The sequence below is a fragment of the Crassostrea angulata genome, chromosome 1, assembly GCF_025612915.1.
Source record: "Crassostrea angulata isolate pt1a10 chromosome 1, ASM2561291v2, whole genome shotgun sequence".
Taxonomy (NCBI): Eukaryota; Metazoa; Mollusca; class Bivalvia; order Ostreida; family Ostreidae; genus Magallana; species Magallana angulata.
This window is the reverse complement of record NC_069111.1, coordinates 36591248-36612455: the sequence shown is the minus strand read 5'-3', so window position 1 is coordinate 36612455 and position 21208 is coordinate 36591248. Positions and strand designations below refer to the sequence as shown.

At 33.3% G+C, this 21208-nt stretch overlaps 1 protein-coding gene across 2 annotated transcripts in view; it reads left to right on the top strand.

Annotated features, from left to right (window-relative positions):
* The first annotated feature begins 468 nt into the window (after positions 1-468).
* Positions 469-21208, top strand: part of LOC128187691 (sex peptide receptor-like) — a 50048-nt gene continuing 29308 nt past the window's right edge. Inside the window, exon 1 of one of the 2 annotated variants that reach the window (XM_052858262.1) lies at positions 469-828. The gene's annotated coding sequence lies outside the window, so the exon portion shown is untranslated. The remainder of the gene's footprint in view (positions 829-21208) is intronic. The other variant, XM_052858168.1, reaches the window with a different exon arrangement.

Below are 21208 nucleotides of genomic sequence, written 5' to 3'. Positions count from 1 at the left end.
GTATTGTAACCGAAATATCCATCTGGTATGAAGTCTGTTTAAACAGGTCTTGTTTTACTATCAATCATAATTATATTTTGATTTGTAAGCATTACAGAATTTCATAAATACAGGTACTCTACAAATTTGGTACAAACTTCGTCATTCAAACGGTTTCTATATGCTCTATACTATCTTATTCATCTTAAACAAGCAAGTGGCTGCAGCTTGAATTATTTCATGTTTTTTCGCCATCTAATTATGACACGAGTAGTAGCTAACGCGTATGCACGTAGAAACCTCTTCCGTTCGATAATTACAATAAAACTAGATATCCAATTAAGTTTACATCTTCAACCGAACGCTGAAAACGCAAACTCATACAATGGCTTCAAATACCCCATTATACGTTTGAAATTATCTACTAAAATTGTGTAACGTAAGATTAAAGTCAATAGAACCCATAGAGAAGCAAGAATTGAAAATTAACGCGAAACTTTGCCAACAGAAATCGCATTTCGAGATCGATTGCTGGTGTGATCAATAGCAGATAATTGGCGGAGATGTTTTTAAAATGGGACCAGATTCTGTTTTTCAAAATGACACGTTGTCGAACGAGGTATTAAATATGAAGTGATACATCATTTAGAGAACAAATGCCTTAGAGTAATTTGGGACTTCATGAATACAATCCAGACGGTGATCGGGCAATAAAAGAAACGTTACAAGATATAGATCATTCTTCGGAATGTGATGGTAATGGTGGGAAAAGACGAAGATATTTACCGACCACTGCAAGGAATTGTTCTTGTTTAATTGGGAAAGAAATGATCGAGTTCTTGCACAAAGGTAGGGTTTTCTTAATTATTTAAATTGTTTAAAAATTTATATGTTCTTCCATACGAATGAAATAGTCCATACTCTTTTGCGTACATGTAGCTAACGTGGTAAATATGCTGTTAAACAGGGATTCTGGAATCAGTATTTCAGAATTTAAGTGCTCAGTAGAATTTTTTTGGTTGAGAAAAGAAAAACACACAACCAACTAAACAAACAACACAACTTAACAAATTAAAAGAAAAAGAAAACATAGTCTTGTATTTGTGTAATGAACTTTGCTATTTGTTTAAAGAACAATTATTTCAAATGATTTAAAGACAGCCATTTGTTAATAATTCATTTAAAGACACGTATGGCGTATTTATGCTTAAAATGATTATCTGGAATTGAGTGAACATCTGTAATATGTTTTTGAAAACTAAACTTGTCAGTGAATGGAAACAAATATTCATAGCCGTTCAACTAACAAAAATCATTGTATTTCTTGTTTAACTGAACAGGACAGGGCTTTAACATCAGTGCGCATGGGGGCGAAAATGACATCCCAGAAACTATATTACGTGTGTTTATATATCAAAATTAAGTATTGACTTATAATTTTCTGTCTTACTTGCTCTAAAGATATTTCTGACCAGATTCATTACATTTCCTTTGATATTGTCCTCTTAAACCTCTTAAAAAATTTCCATTGTTGTTGAAATTCCAGAAACAGAATCACGTGACCAAAAAATTAAGTATTCAAAGCATTTGCGTTTTTCCCTTTCCGGGAAATATTTTTTTGTATACAAGGTAGTTTTAACGCGATTCAGATCAAACGCCGTAACAATCTTTACAACAGTCATGAAATGATGTAAAATATTTCCAAATGTTTGATTTATAAAAAGGACGTCATATCAAGATATTTTAATGCAAGAATTCACGTTGTTTCGAGTTAAGCTGCATTTTGACAGGCTCGCAGGGATACATGTAAAAATTTATTTATTTGTTAGCTTTATAGAAATTTTACTGCTTTGCATTAAAAGGTTTTTTTTTCTTTTTGTCAAAATGAAATAGAGTTTTGAAGAATAACTCACTTTATTTTTGTGCTTTAATGGGACTTGGTCTCACCTTTTAAATTTTAGTTTTCCGTTTGTTATGTTTCGATTGGTTAAAATAGGTATTTTTAATGCCTCGTCAAAATTTGAAAGTCATACATTGTACGTTACAAGAAAAATACAGAGTTTGAAATGCTTTGTTCTGCGAACAAAGCTTGAGGTTTGTCATTGTTTACATAAGTGTGGTTATATTGCACAGGTATAAGTTTCAAACAAATGTTATTTCTACTGTTGGTAATATTATTTATGAACAAATAAAATCAGTTCATCTTGTTTACCACGAGTCATTGTGGCAAAGAAATGATAATTCCTTACTTTACGTTATTTGCAAACATTTATAAGCATCGAGCTTTGTTTACTTAACAATGAATTCTTACCTCTGTATCCCTCTTACTACTTCACTTAATGATCAGATTTAGGTCAATCATTCAAATTGGACCATTTTATGCATAAACAAGTGAAAAGCTGTCATTGTGACAGCAAACTGGGTTTTCATAATATTTGAACAGCATCCATAATTCATTTGTCAACCCTTAATTTATAAACACTACCTATCAAGAGAAATGGGGTACCCTATATGTAATAAAAATAACTAAGTTCAACAGGTAGAATTTTTGTTATTAATTATCAAAAATCAAAATTTTAGTAACAATCTGATAAATTTACAAATTTATATATATACAATTGATCTGCAAAACATTAGCTTTCTATCTTGAAAACTGTAGGAGGAGTTATCCGTACAATAGAGTACCTTATATGCAATATTCGGTGAGAAATTGAATTACGATCATCAGCTGGTATCTATTTGATAAATTATTTAAAGAAAAACCAAATTCCAAGTAAACTGCACATCTCTGATATACATGTATGTACAATTGATCTGCCAAACATAAACTTTCTATCTTGAAAACTGTAGAGGGGGGGGGGGGGTATCCGTACAAAATGGTTACCCTTTTGGCTGCAGTCCGCCATTTTCACCATTTCAATAACCTGATTTTTACTTTAGAAGACCTGGTTAACAATGAAAAAAAAAATTTCATCTCAAATCGTGTCTAAGTCCCTTTAATGAAAATCTGCAATACGTTATGGGCAAAATACACGTAAATGTCATAAAGTAAATACGGATTTTTAGATTAAAGACTAAATCGCGTCAAAAGTGTATGCTAATGTGATAACCATGATTCAAAGACCCCGTGTCCCCGACTTTGTATCAAACAGTCTTTTGTTAGAGAATGCACTCAGCAAATTGATAAAAGCAGACTTATATCAGCCATTAGAAGTCGGAAAATATGGAAGCTTGAAGGCATTAAGAAAAAATTATGTGAGCTGGAAGGCCATTTCAACACATCTTAAATATTAGAATGCCAAGAAAAGCCTTAATTGGAAATTAAGAATCATAGATATTTTTTCTAAGAGCTAATATTTTGAATATTAATTAGGAGACTTCTTGAAGCAATTCCGGAACCCAAGTATTGCAAAATTTCATTAGTTGGAAACCATCTCTCTGAAATTGTTTCCGAAATATGTTGATCTATAATAACGATTTATATATCACCCAAGGGACTCAGAGGGAGGGCAGTAGTCTTTTTATTTAATTGTTTGTACTTTAACCCAAGTGGCGTCTGAGGAAAACCGCCTGATAGCTTGTCGTAAGACAACGTTTAGGAGTTAAGAGGGAGATTATTGCCAAATAAAAAAATATTTTCGTTTCGAAAAGATTTCAAAAGAAGTATAAACGTCAAGATTACATGACAAAAATTATTGCATTCCTACTATTAAATTGTGCATGCCTGGCGACTGTTTTAGTTAGACATTGATAGAAACTGTTTATCGGAGAGCTCATCAGAACCATCCCATAAACTATGTAATATTCTCTAGGCAGATGTTATCTTCATTTATGTTACCGTTTTCACGTTGGTCTGAAATTTATGGCCGAACAGGAAGATTAAAAATCATCGAGGGTAAATTGCAATGCAACAGAATGATGTTTCCATTCAAACCTTTCCTACTTTAGCAACTGCTATCAATAGCAATAAATTTAATCAGTTGTCCTTACAGAACGGAAGAAATAGTTTTAAACATGCATTTACTGACAATTTCATAGTTATGTGAAAAGATGTAGGGTTTATTCTGAGGACGTTTTGTGATTTTGTTCGATTTAATTTTAGAGTTTTTTTTAAAGTGAAAAAAATTATCGAAGTATAATTGTAACGCAGATAACTACTGCATGTTTCCTAGAGAGAATTTATTCAGACTAGCGGCTTATGACCGGAGGTATATTTCCCTATTTAAAACAATTTTTTTTATATTTATACATGTAAAATGTAAAGTGAAATCAAAGAACTGACGGGAGTTGATTTTATCGTTTATTATTTATTTTAGAATCAACGATATATTATTTTGCATGGCAAGAAGTTTCCTATATGTATTTGAATTATGCACATTTTTAAAAAAAAAAATGAATTATTCTCCGACAAGAAATTCGCGAAAACCCCATATGAATCATGTTGTGTAATATTCAAAGAAATAATTCCATCAAACTACGTATCAGTAATCGATATTTCAAAGAAATAGTATGGATCGAAGCACTATTGAACTCTAGTCTCGTCTGCCTCCGTTAATCTACGATAAGCAATTAAGAGAGACTATCTGCTTGTCGGAGATTTACGGATATGTTGAACTCTGGCGTTTGAATACATACAATGTACAACTACCAAAAATATCTAAATTGTTCGTACCATTTAAAACTTGAGTATTTACAAGGCATCTATAAATAAGTTTCCTTGAAAAACAATGTTTAAGAATACATTACATAGAATTCATCGATTATTTTCAAGGACTAAATGTTATCAGCGGTGTTAGTTTGTAATTAGGTCCAAACACTGTTTCACTTTCGATTTGCCTGAGTAACTGCAAAGGAGAGTTGATTTAAAATCAACTCCCAAAACCTCCTTTGAAAATTTATTGTTGTCTCTCCCCATGGTCTAATATTGGTAAGTTATTTCACCCAAAGAGGGCTCGGTGAGGGCTGGTGAGAGGAGTATGTACGTCTAAGTTTTTCCGTTCGATGTCACACAATGTGTAAAAATTTTGATGTTATCCTACCCTTGAACCTTTCTGACCAATACAATGCACATAGAGTATAATGTGTTTTAAAAAAGGATATGAAATCCAATTTTTTAAAGGTCGATTAAAATAATCTCCATTTTAAATCTTTGTTGGGAGCACATTTTTTCGCTTCATTGATCCCATTTGGCTAAAACACACCATAATCCTGCTTGATTGTGATGATGTAAGTCAGGGATAAATATGTCATTTCATTGAAGATTTTTTTCGGGGTTGAATTATGTTCTTGGCAGATTTTCTCTTCCTTCCTCCAATGAGTTTCGTGCTTCATTCTATGAACCCGGAAGTAAAGTGTATTCAGTGACTTTTATGAATAAAATGTCTCTTCTCTTTTTTGTGCTGAAAGTAGAGCCCATTGAAGTTGGTAAAAAAATCAATTACAGCTATAATAGGTTTATGAATTTTCATAATAAAAACCGGGTTAACACAACTAACTATTGCAGTATTCTTAATTTGTAACACGTAATTTTTCACAAATTTTACATTTACATCTAAAAATATATTTAAAATGACTTATTCCTTGATAAAAACGCAAAATCGATATAAAAACAATACATCTAGCCGGCTAAACTGACAGAAAACCTTTTCAATTTCCATTTTCACGTCCTAGACACCATAAAATAAACAATGCAAGCAATGTTATACACCAGGTTGTTAAAATACCAGTAAGAAATCTGCCTAAAGCCTTTTTTATTTAAAAAAAAATCTTAAACGTCATTTATGATTTTAATGTGACAGGAAATGTCTTTATATCATAATATAACATTGTTTTGAGATTTGCTCTGACATTTAAAGTTTTAAGAACAAAATAAAAGCTAGATTGAACTAAAATTAAACAAAAAAAAATTAAAGACTAAATGATTTTAATCAATATATTGAATACTTCTCAAAATATATCCGGTTTGGTATCAATTTGACGAAATCTTGTGTAGATCTATTGTGACTTGATTCCCTATGTCTGAAGAATCTCCATGTAATTATAATGGTTTGCGAAATATATATGTTTTGGAAATACAAACAAACCTGAGTGACTCAGGTGACCTATCAAGAGGAAAATGAAATTTTAGATAATTTATCTTAACTTCCTGTGCGTCCTTTTTGGCATTCCAAATGAAAATGTGGATATCAGAGATAGTGAGCATTAAAGGCTTGAAAGTTTATCCTTACCACAGGTTACATTTTTTTTGCCCCCTAAACTAGGATAAAGATAATCCGACTCCCCACCCCCTTCTTTACGAATTGACCTCGTCAATCACGAAATAGTAAGAGCGGAATTAAATTAAGAGTCAGAGAAGTCTCGGATAAGGATTAAGACCTTAAATGGAGCTGAAAATGCAAACTTGAGACTTCTCGACTGGTCCATCTGAGGGTCTTGGTACTCAGGTGACCGTCAAGGCCTGTGGGCCTTCGTCTTGTTCTACCTAAAAATACTGGAATCATCTATGTGGTGAAATTAGCACCATCCTTTTACTATAGTAACATAAATTATGATAAATATTTTGATTTATCAGGCAATCGTCGTTTCAACAATTTGATACGCTTCTTTTGAAAATGAATCCTTACGTGTTTACAGAATCGTCAATTGTCACCTTTCAGACATTATTTATAACTCCATTGATGGAACAGACAATGTAATTGTACTGAAGCCAAAGCAAACCGGACGTAGCACAGACAACGCATAGTCCGGGTCGGAGTGATTATTCCATTTGAATGAATTATTATTCTATTTCATTGATCAAGTAATTGAATGGTCGCTAAAAACCGCCAATGCAGTTAAGATGGTATGGGACACCTGTCAGTATTAATGCGGATAAAAGCATATTATAACAAGATATCTGTAAGCCAATGCTCACTAGTGATACCCCCGCTCTGATGTGAATATGCAAAATAAGCAAAGTCGACATTTAACAGAAAGCTGGCATCCGATTGGTACAGAAATATATCCCAGGATATGGCATGCCTAAACAAATAGTGTGTTAAAATTTCAAGCATCTGCGATAAATAGCTGCTGAGAAATCTTTGAGGAAAATTTGTTTGAAAATTTTGGCTAAAATAAACAAAGTACTCATTTAACAGGAAGTTGACGTCCGATGGGTACAAAATTATATCCCACAATATGGCATGCCTTAACAAACACTGTGTAAAAATTTCAAGCATCTGAGATAAATAGCTGCTGAGAAATCTTTGAGGAAAATTTGTATGAAAATTTTGGCTAAAATAAACAAAGTCAGTATTTAACAGGAAGTTGACGTCCGATTGATACAAAAATAAATCCCACAATATGGCATGCCAAAACAAATAGTGTATTAAAATATCAAGCTTATGCGATGAATAGTTACTGAGAAATCTTTGACAAAAATTTGTTTGAAAATTTTGGCAAAAAATAAAGTACTCATGAAACAGGAAGTTGACGTTTGATTGGTACAAAAATACATCCCACGATATAACATGCCTATACAAATACTGTGTAAAAATTTCAAGCAGCTGCGATAAACAGTTGCTGAGAATTCTTTGACAAAAATTTGTTTGAAAATTTTTGCTAAAAATAAACAAAGTCGTTATTTTACAGGAAGTTGACGTCTGATTGGTACAAAAATATATCCCACGATATGGCATGCCTATACAAATATTGTTTAAAAATTTCAAGCATCTGCGATAAATAGTTGCCGAGAAATCTTTGACGAAAGTTTGTTTGAAAATTTTGGTTAAAAAATAAGCAAAGTCGCCATTTTACAGGAAGTTTTACAAAAATATATCCCACAATATGGCATGCCTTCACAACACTGTGTAAAAATTTCAAGCATCTGCGAAAAATAGTGGTTGAGATAAATGCGACAGAAATTTTTGTTACGGACGGACAGACAGACGGACAGACACAAAAGGGTAAAACAGTATACCCCTCTCCTTCGGACCGGGGGTATAATAAAAAAAAAAACCCTCGACGGCTAGGAATTTTCAAATTATACAATATTTGACAAAAAAACATGTTTTTGGAAGCACAGAAATTATAAATCCCCCAGCATCTTCGCTAGCCAAGGGTTTTCGGTCCACTTTGCTCCCCGTTTACGGAGTGCAAAGTGGACTGAAAACTCTTGGCTAGCGAAGATGAACTCTCAGCGGGATTCGAACTCATGACATACATATTCGAGGTTAAAGCTCTATTCTTACACTATTAGGTTACAATTTCGGGAAAGAAAACATTTAAAAACATTTATAAAATTATGCTTGATTTTATATAAAATATATAATACATCACGCACACTATAAATATTACGTATACATCAATTCTTTTAAGGACTCATTTGAAAGGATCGAAAAAGATTATAGTCACTGTAATTAATGCAAGGATGATTAAATAAAGACATGACATAATGTAAATATTGATTGAAAACCTGCACTAAGATATATATATATATATATATATATATATATATATATATATATATATATATATATATATATATATATATATATATATATATATATATATATATATAAACACACACTGACATTACATGGTTATCGTGTAGTCCAATGAGGACCATTTAAACAGGGCAGTAATGTCAAACAGCAATGTGACGTAAGCCTGTCTATTACACTGTAGGCCATTCAGCCATGAATTCAACAAAATTTCCCTGGCTTTTGACCAAATACAACACAATCTGTGTATATTACTTTTTTGATGCAATATAAACATAGTTACATTCTGCCGAAAGTCAACGGTTTTGTAAAGATGGTTCAATGTTTTGTAATGTGATGATGTCTATTGGAACCTAGTCCTAGTAGCAAATGTTGTTGTTAGACAATATTTCGGATTTATCATGAAAACTATCAGGTGGATGATAAGTACTAGTTTATATTCTAGCTTTATTTAATATGGGTGAGTAGTCTGATCGTCTACTTCACATATAATAACGATATTCTGATCTTTAAGTACCAACAAAGAAAAAAATACGTGGATATTAAGAAATATTTACTAATTTCTAAACTGCATATAAAATTTCGTGTAGCAGTGTTCAATATGATGAAAAAAATTAATATAAATTTTTAAATAGCAAACCTATTTCATTTAAATGCGTATATACAAATTTGCTACATTTTCAGGTAAATCATCTTTGAAGGCTTTTAGACTTACGCGAGTCTTTGATCTGCTCTTCTTTTTTAATATAAACTCGTGACAGTTTAAGTTTCCAGTGCCGATGCTAACGCCATCTATGTTCATTCGGTAGTAAAAGAAATTGTAAGACGAGTGTACGTACAGTTCGCAATCGCAAATCTATTCCAAAACTATAGCTACCAGCATTAAAATTTTTAAACACCCGCGTCAATCTTTCATTTGTTTACTGCCATGACGAAGAATAATCTCTGAAATTTGAAAATAATAAGTATTGCTAGTATACACTCGACCAAACTCAAGTGTTCATCTATTAATGTTTTTGATTATACAATTGGAAATAAACACAAACGATACGTCAAGCTAATGATGCATGTAGGATGCTGAGGTTGTGTGAAAGTATATATGAAAACATTCTGACATAACACAAACTTAGCATATAAAAGCACAAGAAAAATTAGCAAAAACTTATTTTCTTTTGAGAAGTGGACAGCCTACATTCACTTCTCTTCGCAATCCCTTATATTTTGATCCTGAAAAATGTAAATGTTGGAGCCGAACGAGGGCTTGCAAAGAGAAGAGGATGTAGGAAATGTCTGTCCACTTCTCAAAAGAAAATAGTAAAATGTATGACCACTTTTGGCAACTATCTCTGCAACATTGCCTCATGACATAATGTGCCTCTAAATCGTGGGATACCCTATCTACTGTCATTCACTTATCTTGCTAAATCGTAACCCCACCCCCCTCTCCTACCATTGGGACCTTGGTTTCATCAACAGGACATTTGCCCAGTCATCTATGGTAAACCTGAGCTGTCTTCGTACGATTCAAAGTCTCTGAGTCAGTAATTAAATTGTTAACTTGTGTTGGATGTCTGGCTTGTTCATGAATCTCTTTTATGCAATCGCAAATATTACACAGTAATGGAAAACATTTGTTTTTTATTGTTGCTGAGGTGGCTGATTTCCACCTATCTCTCAAGTGGTAAAAGCTCACATAAATTCTTAAAAGTATTTGGTCGACATATTAGTTTCGATCGCCCTTCATCTGCCGCTGGGGGTATATATAACGGTCGAGAGAGTTACGGTTGGTTGCATTTCAGGTTGCACGGACTTCTAACTGCATGAACTACACATTGCAGTCACATGTTTAAAAAAAAGAAGAAAGAAAGCTAAAATGAATAAAGAATAAAAAAGAAAATAGTCTTTGAAAGAATTTCCAATGTATCCGTATTATCTTGCACAGATACATGCTGGTTTCTTTCGCGTACACATCGAACATGTACGTCATTCATAAAGAGAGCATAATGTCTACATCTTAATGTGACCCTGACCACACTGCATCCAACAAAAAAGATAAGTGATAGTATCCGTTTTATCAGTTCCTATGGAAACGCTCCGTTTTCTATAGTCCATGCAGTCACTGCACGATCTTCTACAGTATGCAATGAAATTCCGCTAAGATCGAGGGTTTCTGAAATTTTGTTTTGTGTCGTCTTTTGTTGGATATTTCTTACCAGTGCAGTGGTTGACATATCATTTTTGTTCAAAACGCGTTTCTACAAATCTCTCCGTCGAATGTAATGTGTTCGAGTGAATAAAATACCTGAATGCGATGAAGCATGAATAGTGCTCTCGGCCTAATATATTGGGGGGGGGGGGGGGTGCAGCAATGAGTGCAACACTAGAAATCGACAACTAATATACGGCAGTCGGAGATAAAAGGTAAATAGTGGGTTTTTATAAATTCATGTCAGCTTTAGAAGGATGTTACGACCTTGACTTGCTGGATATGAGCCTTTGATGGATGTAACAAATGAATCACTTCCGGTTAGGTTGAATTTTGCACAGAGCTGTCGATGTGACTTGCCGATGGAAATGACGTATCATCTACAGCAGAGGAATTTTTTATACAGATTGACAAATATTTAGAACAATGTCAAGGACTAAATGAAAATGAATAAAAACTGGCATTGAAAAGTCAACATGCCAACATTCCAACGGCAGTTTCTCTATCCTCAATGGTCATTTTGACCATTAAAGTGTTTAACATTTAACCAGATACTATAGACTAATATCAACCGCAGAAAGAAGCCATTTACATCACTGGGACCTGTGTAGAAAAAAATATGAGAAATTGGCTGATGAAGCGAGGTGGTATCCAAGATGGTGTCCTCCCTCGTTATTTTTCTTCCGAGGTACCCATTTTTTAACGATGTTTTTTTCTACACAAGCCCCTGTGTTTACATTAAGTACGTGCTGCAAAATATCAATTTCTTTTATTGAGGTTTTGGAATGGGTGTTTTATTGCAATCGGCATGTCTCATTTTATCTTTGTTATATTATGAAGACCAATCTGGTACAATATTTGAAAATTTTCATTTCGTGATTTTCAAGTTATTCTATGTAGATGTCTAAGAATTTATAAAATGAACACACAGATGTTTTGGTAAGTGTGTAGGAATACTAATGAAAGTTACAAATAATCCAAGATCCCCTTGTATGTTCTTTTCTTATCAGAAAATGTCCCGTTGACTGAGGTATAAATTGTTTATGAAGCGATTGTTTTCACAAATTAAGTGCCGGGGCTAATTGATACCAGAAAATTAAATTGCATGTCATGCAGTTGGCAAATTTTATCGAGAAGAATTGATTGCTTTAATTTTGGATTGATTTATTCGTGTGAATGTATAGTTTGCAAGATAAAACAATTCCCGTTATTTTGATACTACAGAGTTATGATATGTTGTAAACCCTCAAATTAAATGAAAAGTTGTGTTGAAACATATATGAACTTCTGTTTCCTCTCAATGTGTATAGGAAATTTGTGTCTCATTCAGTGTCATGATTCCTATTTAAAAGCAACTGCACGTTTTGGAAAAGAAGATTTAAGGCGTATTTGACATTTGCCTTGTAAAAGCAACAAGAGACGGGTCGATATGTAAAATCGTAGAGTTATTATGGATTGCGTTGTCTTTTCTTCTCTAATTTGTCAACTGGCTGGAAAATTGATATGGACTATCAATATTCACTTATTTGCTGTTAACATCGTTCACTAACTAATGTACCGAGGCGAGAAAGACATTATTGCAGGTGTAAAACTATTGAATTATCCATTGAAACTTGTAACAACAAGGCAAGTGGTTCACACCAAATGGCATTAACAGCAAACCGGCTTTGGAAAAAAGCCGTAGTTTCATGTATTCCTGCGTTATTTTATAAACTACATGTATGTACATAAAACTACAATTTGTGGATAATGCGCTCAAAATTGAAATGATTTTACCTCCTCCTGCTTTGTATTAGCTATTGTATGAGAATTGCCTTCGAAAATCTGTGTACACTAACTGCAGGTCAAAATTTTATAAATGACAACACAAACTCGAACTGATCTCACACTATGAATACATGAAAAGGAACTCTTGTGCAGTCTATTGATTTCACAATAAACGTGATGATTCTGGAATAGCAAGTGTATATGTTGGAAAAATCGGATTCAATATAATAACATACAACGTATTTGTACAAAATGTAGTATATTATTAGATTTTGGACGGTATCTTAATCGAAAATTTAAAGAGTAATACACCAAAAATCCCAAATACATTTTTTCTTTGTTGTGTTTACAAAAGAATTTGAATGAAAAGTTGTATTAATAATCGTTTTGGAATTAAAAATCACTACCAAAAAATAGTTAGGTGCTTTGATAATATTTTTGTAGGTTATGTTATACCCTATTTCTCTTTTTTTGTGTCCAACTGATTTGTCTATAACTGATTTTCACCCATGTGTGAATTAAAAGTGAAAACAAAATATCCCTTTATATACTAGTATTTCCTTTTGCATCTTAACATTGCGTAATTGGTTTTGGTGTTAGTACAGGGTTCTTTAGTCATTTAGTGAAAGTGCATCCATTCTTTAAAAACCCTTTTCTCTATTATTGGACATTTAGCTGTATGTTTAAATAATCATGGCATCGTCTGAAACCCATGGACTAACTCGTATGTTTATTTTGTTTACATACTGATTTTGCACCAATTTTTTTTTTAATTTTCCGATTTGATGAGTAAAAAGAGACTTAACTATATTTTACTGATATCGATTTTTAAATCACACAGTCTATGGAAACCGATTGAAATTGAGATAAATAGGATTTTGAAACCCCGTAATTTTTTAAATAGGATGTTGTAAGGCAACTTCTGCTTTTCGAACAGTCCACATTCACTATAACTTTCATTTTTAGATACGATGTATTTTCTCGAGTCGAAGGTCTTTTTTTAAGAAATCAGCGTATCTATTCTCTGACGATCGTGTTAAAAGTACTATTACATGTGTACCTGGAAATTTTAGTGTAGGTGAAATGTTTATGTCTCATTAGTAGAATAATGCCTTGCAGTCCAGTGTGACTTAGTCTGTTGGGTTCAGTTCGGCAGCTGACAAACTAACGTGTGGGATGGCTTACCACAATGACTAAGATCGGGTATCAGGAAATGAAAGGTGGGAGTCATTCAAAGATTATGCAAGGGTTTCCGTGCAAACACTTGCATTTTTACTACGATGATGTAACAACAGCTATTTATACTAATCTACTTAATATTTTACTTATGTTAAAATTGTATATATACTTCATCTTTTAGAATGTCTAGTGTTCAGTTTATTTTTCATTTGTTATAGAAACTTGGTTCAAGGTGACTGCACACCCCTATTGCATGCAAACGCGGGCACATTTTGTCTTTAAGAGGGATGTCAGCCATCTTGTACATTTGAGGGTAAGATTGTAAAAATTTCCTGAACTGGCTTGTGTCCGACCAAAACTGTTGCCAAAAGACATATAAGCAACAAATATGAGATTCTACATGTTGTTTTGTTGCAAAGTATGCATACAAGAACAGGGCAATGCTTTGTTAATCACTAAAAACAGCTGTTGAACTGGGCAGCTACAGACTTGTTTTGAAGATTTAAATATCTCAAAAAATATAAAGGGGATTTATTGGTGTCCTTTCTGCAACCATTTGTTGAGAAAAAGTTTGAATCTTGCACATTTACTGCTATGTTGTAACAATTGTTTTGCCTCAAAATAGGGTTCCCTATTTTTATCACTCGGTATGGGATCTACTTTTAGAACACAAAAATCCAGTATATACTTATAACTACTATGGCTATGGAGACATATTGACGTTATATTTTCATAGAAAATAATAAATTTCGATTCAAAACAACCCCTGTTGAATTTGATATACATCTCTATACCTGTTCCATGTTTGTTTTATGGGTTTTTTTCAGTTCTATAAGTATAAATCAAAGTTAGTGTGGTAGGGGTCCAAAAAGTGATTGTCTTAAATTTAAAAAAAAATACATTATATTACAATAAAAATATATTTTCAGTGTACCTCCATAGACACAGACAAATATAATATCTTGTTTTTTAGGCCCATTTTAAGAATAGGGTATCTTACTTTTAGAAAAGTTACAACTTAAATAAGCAAGCTTAGACCTTTTTCCTCAACAAATGGTTGTAGGGAGGACACCAATGAACCCCCTTCATATTTTTTCAGATTTTTAAATTTTCAAAATAAGCTTGTGGCTGCGCAGTTTGACAGCTTTTCAAGGTGATTAAAAAGCCACTGTCCTGTTCTTGTCTGCATTCTTGTGGCTTTATATCTTTTGGCGACATTTTTGGCCCGTTTTGGGCAGAAACAAGCCAGTTCAAGATATGTTTACATTTTTATCCTCAAATGTAGAAGATGGCCGCACATCACCCTTAAGTCTATGAAAATGGAGAGAAATGTTGGATAAAAACTATTTAAAGACAATTGCTATATGTATGACCTTTACTTTGACCTAAAAATTGGTTCAAGGTCACTACACACTCTTCACCAACAAACACTCTTTCTGTGAGGGAAAGCTAGATTACTGAACTGAACTTTGTTTATTTTACAACGATTGATAAACAAGTTCTACAACTTACAGTAATATCTCTCGTTGGCACGGATGTTAGCGCGAGGGGGTATTTGATGTGGGAGCAAGCCGGTGTGCCCTGAGAGAATCCACGTGTCCAAGCGGGCGATCACCATACCCTGTCACATACAACCACTGCCGATCACGGGGATCGACCTCGGGTCACAGCGGTGATAAACGAGATTGAATCCAGAAGATGGAATATAGTTGAGACAAATAGCCTGTATATACATGTAGCCTAAACACCAATACTATCTAGATTTTTTCTGCTAATGAACTTCTTTAACATTTTGAAAGCATTTGAATCTGCATCTGCAATTCTGTTTATACTACGTCGTTCAACTTTCTCCCCTTGCAGGAAGCATATTTATCCCCTGCATTTCTCTTTCTTGTATTTTGTTTCCACAATTCGGCGTTTTCTTCTCTAACATTTTGAAAGCATTTGAATCTGCATCTGCAATCTTTTCTGTTTATACTACGTCGTTTAACTTTCTCTCCCTGCATTTCTCTTTCTTATATTTTGTTTCCAGAATTCAGGATTTTTAAGTAGATGACGAGATCTAGTTGTTTCTTCTAACTCACACCCTGATTCAGATGTATTGTTATTCACATTTTTGGTACCAGACCCTGTGTCAACAATGTTGTCTTCTAACACCTTATCAAAGAACCCCCCCCCCCACACACACACACACACACACACACACCCATAAACAATTATCGCAGCAAAGAATTCAATTTAATTTACATACAAAAAGTAAATCAAGGGGTCATCCTGACGTTTTTGGGACCCGATGAAAATCAAAGTGATATTCAGGGAAATGATGAGCAAATTTGAAGCTACAGGTATGCCCCCCCCCCCCCCCCCCCCCCCCCCCCCACAGATTAGGATTTTCATGATTTTGGACTTTTTTATGTCAAGATATATTTTATTTTAAAAAACAATGCTACGTGCCTTGGTGTTCTCGTATAAAATATTTTCTTTGATAAAAACTATTTCCTGTGTTTCAATAGGTCTTTCTGGTTGATGTTTAACAAGAAGCATATCCAAAGATTGTATATACATAGATAGGGTGTACATCTTTTTCATGTATAGCTATGCATGATCTTTGATAGCTTTCTTGTACTTTAAATTTAGACTTATAATAATTCTTTCTCAACAGAAGTTAAAATTTCTTTCCTTCATAAGCAAAACTCTTCTGAAATGCATGCATTTGGAATACCGAGTTTTAAAGGTCGTTAGTAATTTTCATACAATGTACGGTTGGGTTTGGTGTTAATTTAAATTTAAATATAAATGACTCACCATTTGTCACATTTATAATTTTCCTCACAGGCTGCAGCATCCATGTAAACATTTTGTTTGCATCAGTTATGAGTTATGAAAAGTCGTTCGTGTCACATACAATGTTTTTGGAAATAATTTGCATTCTAACACTGACGACCTCTTAAACGTCGATATGATAAGTTATGAACGATTTTATTCGAAGATACGTTATATGTGACGATTCGTTTCATGGGAAGGGATATTTTTCAAATAAATCAACGACTTCTCCATTCTGGCTCAAATAGAGTCCTTGATTATTAAACTAAGCTGCCCAAGTAATTTAACTAAACAAATTAAGAGAATCGTAGAATTACTGGAATGCAAAATGTATCATTTTTGGAGCTGGTAAAGATGTTTTTAATAATAAAGTAGATAAGAGGCTCTCGGATCATAAAAAAAAGAAATATTAACGGTTTGTTCTTAATTGACATATGACATTGATAACATCAAACTTCGCAAAGTTCGACCTCTATGCTTCAGCGTCTGTGAAGCAGTCGGTTGATTTAGAAAATATGTTTGAGTGCAGTTTACACCCATTACCACCCCTTAAGAACAATATGAATGTTTGCTTTTGATTAAAGCATCCGATGCTGCACATTTTGGCATGTGGTAACGAGTCCATGGGGAGAAGCCCAGTATAGAAACAGCGATCTCCATCCAGATAACACGGAATATCTAAACAAGATTTCATTATTCAAGGACTTTCAATAGAGCTTAATTTGACATGTACTGGTTAGACACGCAGCTATCTTCTTTATCAGTGCAAAATATGCCAGACTCATATAAAGATTTCATTGCTTTTGGGAATTTATTTATTTACGGCTGAAAGTTCGTGTCTATTGAAATCCATTTGAACTTGGAACTCTTGTTATCAGTGATGGATTGTAAGGATTTGATGATGATTAGTGGGAACTTTGATTTTGCGGTAAATCCTTCAAACAATTCACTATTCAGATAAATGACTCTAAGAACAAAGATAAATAATGTGATTTGATGTCTTTCGATTGAGGCAGGAATTAAAGACAGGAATAGATTCCTGTTGGAGAAATAAATCGAACTCTATTTGTTGGAAATCATATTTTGACAGGACGTGAAATTGAAGTCAGCCAAACAATTAGTCAAGAATTTAGTTAATCTTCTTATCATGGGGTTCTAAAACATCTACCAGGTTTGCAAGGTTATCTGCAAAGTTGAGAGTGTTAGTGCTGATGTTCAGATATTTTTAACAATATCGTTTTGAATTGAAATAGACAAAACAAAATATCAGTGATTAATGACACAACCAATATGGCGTCCTTTACATAAATTATACGGGAATTTAAATTTAAAAATTATTGAAATACAGTTCACACCTTACAACAGTTCTGTGCGATATATATATATATATATATATATATATATATATATATATATATATATATATATATATATATATATATATATATATCGTGAGGTGTATACTACCTGCGGATAAACCTTTGCTATGTGCTTTATCAGATACTTTCGGTCAGAACTATTTATGACACAACCCGTCGCCCCAACGCTTCAATTATCTACTTCTTTAAGTTTTCCTATCTATTCCATTTCACTATTTCTACTTTCTACTACCAAACAAATGCCTCACAAGACTTAATTAGCAATCAGTAAGTATTCCTTATCGATCATTTTAACTTCGAATCAATAGTACTTGTGTTTTAAAACATAAATAACTGTTCTTCGAGTCAGTTCAAACTAAAGACATTCGCAACTTTGGGCATGTCAATAAATAGGACTATTCAAGTTGTCCGTAAGTGATGAAGATATAAAAAACATATTAAGAGATAAGAAAATTTAATTATTTCAATGTCTATTTCATTAAAACTTAAAATTAAAACAGGCATATTTATCTACGAAATGACGTACTAAATTGTCTTGCCCAAGGTCACAATATCCGGATAGCACGGCGTTGCATCATCGGTTAGGCTTAAAAAATTAATGGGGCTGTCTCGAAGGCTTTATAATATAGGACAATTTTGATAAGAGCATGACTGTTTAACAGCAATGTGACGTAGGCCTGTCTATTTCATTGTCAGACACTCAGCCATGGCTATCTGAAATCAACAAGATTTGGCTTTTGAGCTAAACCATCATTTAAAAAAGGGTACATAATGGAAAATTCATACTTACTGCATTATTTATGTTTAAAATGTGGAGGATTCAGTTAGAGATCCGCTTCTCAATTTTCATTGGCTGTTCCAAAATAAAAGAGATCAAGGTCAGTAAACATGGCGGACAAATTCAACTTGTCTTAACCTAACGCTTAACTTAAGGTAGCAAGGGACAGTTTCGAATAAAGTACCCGTCAATAATTTTGTAAAATTGAGAGTTGCTGTACTTGAAGGCTTATGATTGTTGCTAAAATCATGAAATGATTTTTAATGATTATCATTAGTGAGAGGGGTGTCTCTTGTTGAAATTGATATGCAATATGTCGGCCCCTTATGTTAGGTACACGAGAATCAGAAGTAAAATGCGAAACCTGTGGCTGTGACTGTTGTGCTGACTTTACACAGTGAAATTGCAAGTTACAGACGGGAGGTAAAATAACACGAAAAGTAGGTGGATGGGACATTGTAAAGTATACACCGGTAAGTTTCTGACATGTGATAGTGCAACATGCACGCGGTACGGAAGGTCAACCCTCTGCAGGGAATTAGCTGGGGGAGGTCTAAAAAGCTGAAAAATCATGAAAAATTAGCAAAATATGAAAGGGTCAACATCTCATAAAAACCAGTATGTAGAGAATTTTACAGGTTTTGATTAGTAATTTTCTTCAGAAATTGGTGATTGGCCTTATAAAGAGTGAATTAAAGGTATTTATGCTGAATGGGAACTGAGGAAATTCTAGTTACAGAGTTCCGAAGACATGCATCCCTTGGCTACAATGAATTGTATCAGAAAAACTGTCCCCTGCCACCTAAAGCGTCATAATTTGTAGTAAGACTTCATCATGTATAACTAAATATTTATTTTTTCAACTTGTATGGGAGTGTGTGGTGTAAATGAATGGTATAGATGTATATGTAATGGTAATGAAAAAAATCCAGCATGCATATTTTCGAGAAAAATGTTCTTTGTCATCGATCAGTTCTGATTTACAACAATTTCAACAAGTTTGTCATACTTCAAAACGAAAACATGCAACAGATTGTGTTTACAGCTGAAATTGACTCGGTAATAAATGTATATAACGTGCACCAAAGTTTTTTTTTGGGGGGGGGGGGGCAAAATTTGCATTTTATTTTCACAAATTTCACAGATTTCCACAGATGCGTGCGTTTAGAAAAAAAATAAATATGAATTTGAAAATTTATGCTTTCTAAAATGTCTCGCAATTAAACTCTCAAGTTGTTTTAGTTTAAGACATCTTTTTGATACAAATATACGTTTTACGATTCTGAAGTCTCGAGATCGCGTCAAGTTTGACAATTGGTAGAAAGATAAGTGAGATTTTAAATATAATAAAAACCACTGTAAAGCATAAATTTTATGAAAAGTCACTTTTAATTTCAGGGTTATCAAATGTGATACGGCGCTGATATACAGCTCATGCAAACGAGTTAAAGAAAAATGTAAAAAGCCCTGACTTATTTTTTAAGATAAAAACCGAGAAAACTTTAACCACATTTTTTTTTCAATGTGCTCTAGATCTGATCTGAATTTTGAAACTGCGGCATCTTTCATATGATATATTTATCTTTATTGCTTCATTATTGCCATGATTTTGTTTATTAGTTATTACATTGGAATAAAACCTAGTATGCTCGTTTTACGTTTGAATTTTCACATTTCTCTTTCATATTCATAAAGTTTATAAATAACTTAAACGTTTTAACTGATCCTTTTCTCAAAACAAGACTGGGTTGGGTCAAATTTAAGATATCCAAATCTGGTTTATATATTATTTATCTATGTGTAACCTATATTTAACAAATCGCAAATATTTTTCGATAGATTTAATTTTAGCATGAAATTTCCGTCGCGATCGGAGTGCCATGTTGTAGATTAATATATTTACCAATTTTAACTCGTCATAATGGACATTTTGATGACTATAGCATTGTTTTAATGACCAATGTACATTTATTGAACCCTTTTTCAATATTATTTGATTCCTCTGTATACCCCCGCAAACTCGTTTGAAATTTGTTGCTTAAGATTTGACCTGGCGCGACAATCAAAAGGTACAACATTGGCCAAAAGTTATTTTGTTCTTTTTAACTGATGTTTGATATAAAGATGGGCCGTTTTGATAAATACTCGTGGTACAGTGAATAGAAATCAAACCTTTTTAAGAATATTAAAGTCACAGGAGTCATATATATAAGCCATTAACTACATATATGTACAATGAGAAAAATTGCGGTTGCCGTAACAATCGTAGGAGAGATAGAGACAGACAGACAGAGAGATTCAAACAGGCTATATAACTTTGAAACCCCAAATGAACTCGCCATTAAGCAATAAGGAAAGGACGTTGACCTACTTTTGAAGAACACGTCGGCAATGTGCGACTCATTAACGCGTCAGAAAAAAAATACACTAACGGAATGTCAATACAATCGATTAATGTACATAGGGACACAAGTATCTAACTACACCTAAAAAAAACACTTGCTTCCACTGGTCTATTCTAAGCATCCCCCACAAATTAAATTGAAAAAGGTTGTTAACCATTAAAGAAATTCTTATTCCGCCAGTCGCTATAAATCCCAGACACTAGGGACATTAA